This window comes from Eretmochelys imbricata, chromosome 9 (assembly GCF_965152235.1).
Source record: "Eretmochelys imbricata isolate rEreImb1 chromosome 9, rEreImb1.hap1, whole genome shotgun sequence".
Taxonomy (NCBI): domain Eukaryota; kingdom Metazoa; phylum Chordata; order Testudines; family Cheloniidae; genus Eretmochelys; species Eretmochelys imbricata.
This window is the reverse complement of record NC_135580.1, coordinates 79273192-79280096: the sequence shown is the minus strand read 5'-3', so window position 1 is coordinate 79280096 and position 6905 is coordinate 79273192. Positions and strand designations below refer to the sequence as shown.

The following is a 6905-nucleotide window of genomic DNA, read 5'->3' as shown; positions in this document are numbered from 1 at the left end:
AAGGCATTTCTTTTAACTGCCTCTTTCTTTTTTTTGCTGTTGTCCTTCATAACTGAAAGCTTTTCCTTCAGCAGATGACAAATATTGTTTGACAACAGAGAATTCCATGAAGAACTACATTCTCTCAAAATGGCTGCCATCCCTTACTGCTCACAAGGGGAGTGCTGCTAGAAGCCTCCTATTGTTCCCAAGGGGAATGAGGCCAAGCTGCCCTCAGGGAAGATGCTGACCCATACAAATATAAGTGGCCACCATCTTCCCTGAGGGCAGCTTGGCTTCACTCCTATAGGGAACAATGGGAAGCAGAATGGAGCTGGTATTACAGAATGGAGTGGTGCAAAAGGGCCAGAGTGATGGCAGAATTCCTGAGCCCCAGATTCCTCTGGCATGGGGGATTCCTTAACTAGTGTGGAGCCAGCTCCGATGTCACAATGTGCGTAGCCTATGCAATATGGGTTCTGCATGGGGCACGTTTGAGGGTTAGTGCTGCTGGACTAAGCTGTGTTGTAGTGATCTCTGGCTACCAGATAGCAGTAGCTCCAGAGGCCTGTTTCTCCCTCACCTCATCCTTTGCCCCAATAAACAAGAATCTAAATAATAAACACGAAAAGAAAGATCTTGAACTAACCTGGTGTGTGCCCATCATCACTCCATCTGCATGGTGTACCACTTTAACTAACCTATACTCTTTATTCTTTTGGCTTTTCAGATAGTAAAGACTGTCTCTTGCCATTGTGTTTTGTGCAGTGCCCAATACAATAGGGCCCTAATTTCTCATTGGGGCCTGTGGACAGTATTGTTATAATAATCTTCAGGCCCTGAAATATACATGAAGATAGTATAGAAACTATAGTTACAAGATGTCGATTTTGTCTGACTTTGCAGACTTGAGAGTCTGTTGCTTTCCCACAAAATGAGTTATGATCTGCTATGAAGCAAATGACACATCATGGCCTCGTGAATAGCTTTATATTTGCTTGCTTCATGTCAAACAGTTTCTGTTTCCTCAAAACTATTCACACTGTTTACCACCTAAATTTTCTGCTATTAAACACAGACATTGTCACTTTTGCTTCTGGTCACCACTTCTTAAACATACCTCTCGGTTTGTTGACTCCATTTTCCTTATCCAGAGTGATTCATTTGTTCACTCATTGACTGCTCCCTAGCACATCTGTAACATCCTGAAATAGCCTCTCTCCCTGGCACTGTGTGATGGTGCTGAACTCAGGGCACTTCATAACTATATATGTCACCAATCTTGGCAACAGTTGCTGGTTTGGAACCATTTTCTTAGGTTATTTATGTAACACTCATCACGATGGTATCTAAGCCCTGACCTCTCAAGATGTGGCTCAGGAAAACAAAGAAAGATGTTGGAGCATCAGCTTTCTGGCCTAAGTAGAAGCAGTGTACTAATGACATATTTATTCTTACCAGTGTGCAGCATCCTGGCCACCTTTTTCCATTTCATCTAAAGACTTGCTTGCCTTTCAAAGGATTTTCTTTTCAGTACATTTTATTATTTCCAGCAGATTTTGCTCAGTATACTGAGATCCATTTTCACTTGCTGTTCATACATTTCAACCCCAGATTCTTTTCATAAGACTAGTCATTCAGCAATGCCCCCATTGTCTCATAGGCCCTGGGTGAAAACCCGCTGAATTCAATGGAAGGACTCTCCACTAATGGGCTTTGAATCAGACTCAGAAATAGGCATCTCTCTCTCCACCTCAGGCTGTGTCAAGGGAGCATTCTCCAGAATTGGATCCTGAATCTAGATCATCACCTACCACCTCTCTCCTTTCGGGGCTCCCCTGTTCATGTCTGGCTGTGTTAATGCTGTACTTCCTCAGTGTTCAAACTTTCACTGTTCTGGAGCATGCTGATGACAAAAGTAGGTTCACTGCTTTTTTCATAGATTCAAAGGCCAGAAGGGATAATTGTGACCACCTGACTTCATGTATTACACAGGCCAGATAACTTCTCCCTAAAATAATTCCTAGAGCAGATCTCTTAGAAAAACATCCACCTTGATTTAAAATGGTCAGTGATGGAGAATGCGCCACAATCCATGGTAAGTTGTTCAGTGGTGATAACAGTCAGCTCTGGGTTCTTGGGGAACCAGGCGCAGTATCTAGCCTGTCTGACTCATGAAAGACCGCCCCCACCACACACACACACACCAGTCTCTGCTTGAACCAAAACCGATCAGAGAAAAGGCTTACAGAGAGCAGTGAAGGGTGTTGGGAGACACACCTAGACCCCTCCTGACAAGGGGGACAAGATTAAGACATCTCCATTAGCATACAGAATGAAGAACAGAGACAACTCCCCTAGCCTCATCTGCATGAAAGATGGGACAGAGAGACATCTCCATTTGCATACATAATGCAGAACAGAGAACTGGACTGAACTCTGGGACCAGAAAAGCAGGGAAGCACTGCATCATGGGGGATCTCTGCTCCAGATGTTAATGAACCTATGCCTGCACACATCCAGCTCAGCAATTATCTGACCAATTCTCATAATAAATCCTTGATTGATATCCAAAATACTGAAGCAGCCTCATTGCATTGTGAGCTCCCTAGAAGAAAACACCACCCATAGCCAAGAGTGATCCGCTCCTATTGTCTAGCCTAAAGAAAACCCTTGAGTCACAGTTTACCTATAAACAAATCTAGTGTTCTCCCTTGAACCATTGTATTTTCTCAACAAAAATCCTACACATCCTCCAGTCAGTGTTCTGATGCATGGATCCAACCTCTGCCTCAGTTCCACTGGGACTCCATCTCCTGACTGATCATGCTGGGGGCTCTGCCAGTCTCCAGCGCTCAGGATCCTGAGCTACCACCATCACCTGGGAACCCTGACCAGTTCATGCTTCAGGGAGGAGTGAGATCTTTTTTTCTCTTTCTCTCTCTGTTTTCCTTTCTACCTCAGGTATTAACCTTTAATAATGTATGTTATGTTGGTTTAGGCTCTCCTTGTGTAGTTATCACTATTATTCAATAAATAACTTTTATGGTTAAGCTGGTTGCTTCTCTCTCTTTGAACTTTACTCTTTTGTGTTTTTAGCTTCCCCCATTTACTCTGTAGCAATGCTTCTTTTACCTAAGCTAAAGATCCCTGTAGCACCCAAAAATACTGTGGGGTTTGCTAATCAAGTGGGTTACTACGAGTACAATTATGATATGAAAGTAGGATAGGGATGTGTTAAACCTGTGGTATATAAGGGGGGGAAGCTGAAAGTGCTGCTTGACCCAGCCCATTGAGTACAGGGACGTATAAGGGGATCAGCTTGAGAGTGATGATTGACCCGGTCCGCTCAGATTTGCTCTGTTTGTGTGTGTACGCATGCATGTTCATCTGGTTCTAGGGCTGGAGGAATCCAGTCCTGGGGAAACTTCAGGATAGCTCCACTGGGAGGAGACTTGCAGAAGGAAGGAGTAGAGCTCCATATGAACACACAAGTGACATAAGCAGTACATTAATAGAATTACAGAACCCCCCCCCCGCCCCCCCCAAGAGTAACCCCAATAAATGAGAATACCCAAAAGTAACAGGCACATCTGGTAACGATAGCTAATTACTCTCACCATTAAAAATTTACACCTTATTACCGGTCTGAATTTGTCTAGCTTCAACTTCCAGACATTGGATTGTATTGTACCGTTCTCTGCTAGACTGAAGAGTCTGTTAAGTATTTGTTACCCCCATAGGTACTGATAGACTGTAATCAAGTCATCCCTTAACCTTCTTTTTATTAAGCTAAATCGATTCAATCTATCACTATAAGGGATGTTTCTAATCCTTTAATTATTCTTGTGGCTCCACTCTGAACCCTCTCCAATTTATCAACATCCTTCTTGAATTGTGGGCACGAGAACTGGACACAGGATTCCAGCAGAGGTTGCACCTGTGCCAAATACAGAGGCTATATAATCCTTCTACTCCTACTTGAGAGTCTGCTGTTTATACATCGCAGGACTGCATTAGTCCTTTTGGTCACAGTGGGAGTGGATGTTCAGCTGATTATCCATCATGACCCACAAATCTTTTTCAGAGTCACTGCTTCCCAGGATAGAGTCCTCCTCCTGTGAGTATGGCCTACATTCTTTGTTCCTTTCGTGGATGCCTCCCTGGTGGTGTGGTGCTAGTTGTTATGATTATTTATTTACAGTAGCATCCATTATGTGCTGGGTGCTTTCCAAACATGTAAGCATACTCCCTGCTTAGAGCTCACTACAGTTGGAATGATACAGAGAAGATTAGCATGCCCCCTGTGCAAGGATGACACACAAATTCATGATCTAAAGATAGAGGTCAGGGGAAGGAGAAAAACAATAGGCAAGATATGTACAATGAAGGTACAGATCAGCACTATTCACTGTAACTGGCACAGTAGTCCTGGGTCTCTACAGGGACTTGAGTGTGAACAACCCAAGGGAGGTCAAACCATGCATAAGGACTGCATGGAAGAAAGCATGGAGGTGATTCTGGGAAAATCCAAGAAAGTAGGATGAGGTTGGAAGCCTTGGCAGAATGGAGGGGACAGGGTGACATGAAGCCAGACAAGAGAGGATAAGCAGGGAAGGGCAGAGTTATGTAGCGCTTTGAAAGTTGGGGGACACAACATAAATTTCATATGATATTAGATAGGAAGCCAATGGAGGGATTCAAAAACAGGAGTTACACGGTCAAACCAATGGGCAAGGAAGAGTTTACTCCCTTTAGAGCTTTTCAGTTCAGGCTTCCTCCTTTATATCCTTCTTGTTTCCATGGCTGGCACTACTACTAGATGCCAGTACTTCCACCACTAGACGCCGGCTGTAACAGTAATGATGTTTTTGCATTCACATCCCAGTTTGTTCATGGTGGGGAGAAGAGCCTGAGCCTTATTGCAAGCTAAATTAAGAAAAAACCCAAGAAGAGTAGTCAAATCCTCACTGCTGCTGTAAATTGATTTCCATGGAGTTTTGCTCATGTTGCCCCAGACATGAGCAGCTAGTTAATGTTCACTTTCTTGGGGATATTCCAGTTAGGTGAAGAAATTGGTGACAGTCAAGTATTTCTTCAATGCAGTCTTGTTATTTACAGGGAATATATCAAGTCCTGTGTGTCTGAACACAGAAGGAATCAAATAGCAAGAAACAGCTTATTTTACTCACAGCCCCCAGAACACACTCTCTTTTCAACCCACACCCCACCCAAAAACTTCTCCCCAGTTTCTTCCAGGGTCAGATACTTTGCTTTCAGCTGCTCCTTCATGCTGATTGTGTTTCTCTCTGGTCTCCTGTGTTCTGCCTTCTCTTGCTCACACTCACACATATCACATTCTCCTCCTCCCCCAAACAATACTCCAGAAAAACTCATGGGTAGGGTCACACACTCCTTTTGTCCTATGTGGGGGCTTATCATTACAATTATGTCAATTGAAAAGTGTATTCACACCTGTGAATCTGAATAAGGTTTTAACTCAACCCTTAACAAGGTTTCACCCAGCTCCTGACAATCCATTTGCACCAGCTGAAAATTTGGCCCAATGTTTCTGGGTGTGTCAGATGCCATTGCAAGACAGTCAGTACTGCAGATTAAAAATAATTAAGCAGAAACACACAGCAACCACAGAGAGAACCTTTTGCCTCAAGTGTATTTATTAGTAGGCACCTATGGAAACCAAATGCCATCAACCACCTGAGGCAGTTGACTATCCCTGTGCACAATCTGTTATTCTCACAACTATTGTGTGGTGTTGTGTTGCTAATATTAAATGACATTTCAGGATTTGACCAATATATGTGGTAAATAGTTTAATTTTGTTTTTAAATACAGTCATTGTATAAAGTTACCCAAAACCAACAGGGGAAAAGTAGTGGCTGGCATTGAAGGAGAGGGCTTGAGTAGCTACTAGGTGGGTGGTTTTAGCAAGCTGACAGCTAGCAAAGTAAAAGCAAGACTCCTTCACACTTGAGGCAGGGGGTAACAAGGTGACTCAGAGTCCTGGGTACCCTGAGAAACCATCCCACAGACATCCACAGCTGTCCAGTTGTAAAGCAATCCCAGCATTTCTTCAGCATGAGGGAAGGCACTATAAAAAAGACGACAATTATTATCCCAGTCTCAGGCCTCATACTTAGCAATGGCTGCCAATTCTATGGTAGTTTAGTGATGTGGGCAAATATGTTTTAGAAATCAATATGAGCAACATAGCTATCTTCTCTTCTGATCCAGCTCAGGATTTGAGCAAAGGTTTGCAGAAGTGAGAGACTAAGTTCTTCAAAATTCTTGCCTTCATTTCCTTATGAGAGTTGTAAACCTGCACACGCTTTCTTTGATTATTTACTGGGTCCTTTGCCACATGGAATGAGTAATTTACATGTCCCAGAGGACTCTTCCCAAGCTGAGCAGCATGTGTGTGACACAGACCTGGTTAGTTATGCAACTTCTTCATATTTTATTTTATAGACCTTATTTATGGTGGCATTATTGTTTGGTGGCCTTTTGTCCTTTTTTTTTTTTTTTTTTCTGGCAGTGATAATAATTTTTCTGCTGTAATATAAACCGGGAGCTGTGTCCATGAGAGTATTCCAGGTCATTTTCACAGTACACTGCTCATAAACACTGGGCAGGCTGCCTGCCAGAAGTTCCCTGCCTGCCGTGGGGCAGACAGCTCTAGTGTTGCTGTGCACAATGGGACCATTATAATATATGTTTTAAAAAACAGAAATTTTATTTTAAGGGTGGCCCAAAACCAAAATCTCTCTCTGTCTCTCTCTCCTGACTAGAAGCCCAGGACTGAATTAACTAGGGATGCTGCAGGTCAAGCCTGAGGTTCAGAACTGTGGGAGAGTCCATGACTGCAATAGCAGGAGCTGCAGGTCAGGATGGAGGAATACTGGTAA

General features: G+C 43.2%; 1 non-coding gene across 1 annotated transcript; it reads left to right on the top strand.

The window, feature by feature from the left end:
• Positions 1 to 4226: 4226 nt before the first annotated feature.
• LOC144270696 (U6 spliceosomal RNA) lies at positions 4227 to 4328 on the top strand. Its single transcript, XR_013347202.1, has one exon. It is a non-coding gene; the product is annotated as a U6 spliceosomal RNA (small nuclear RNA).
• The last annotated feature ends 2577 nt before the right edge of the window (positions 4329 to 6905 follow it).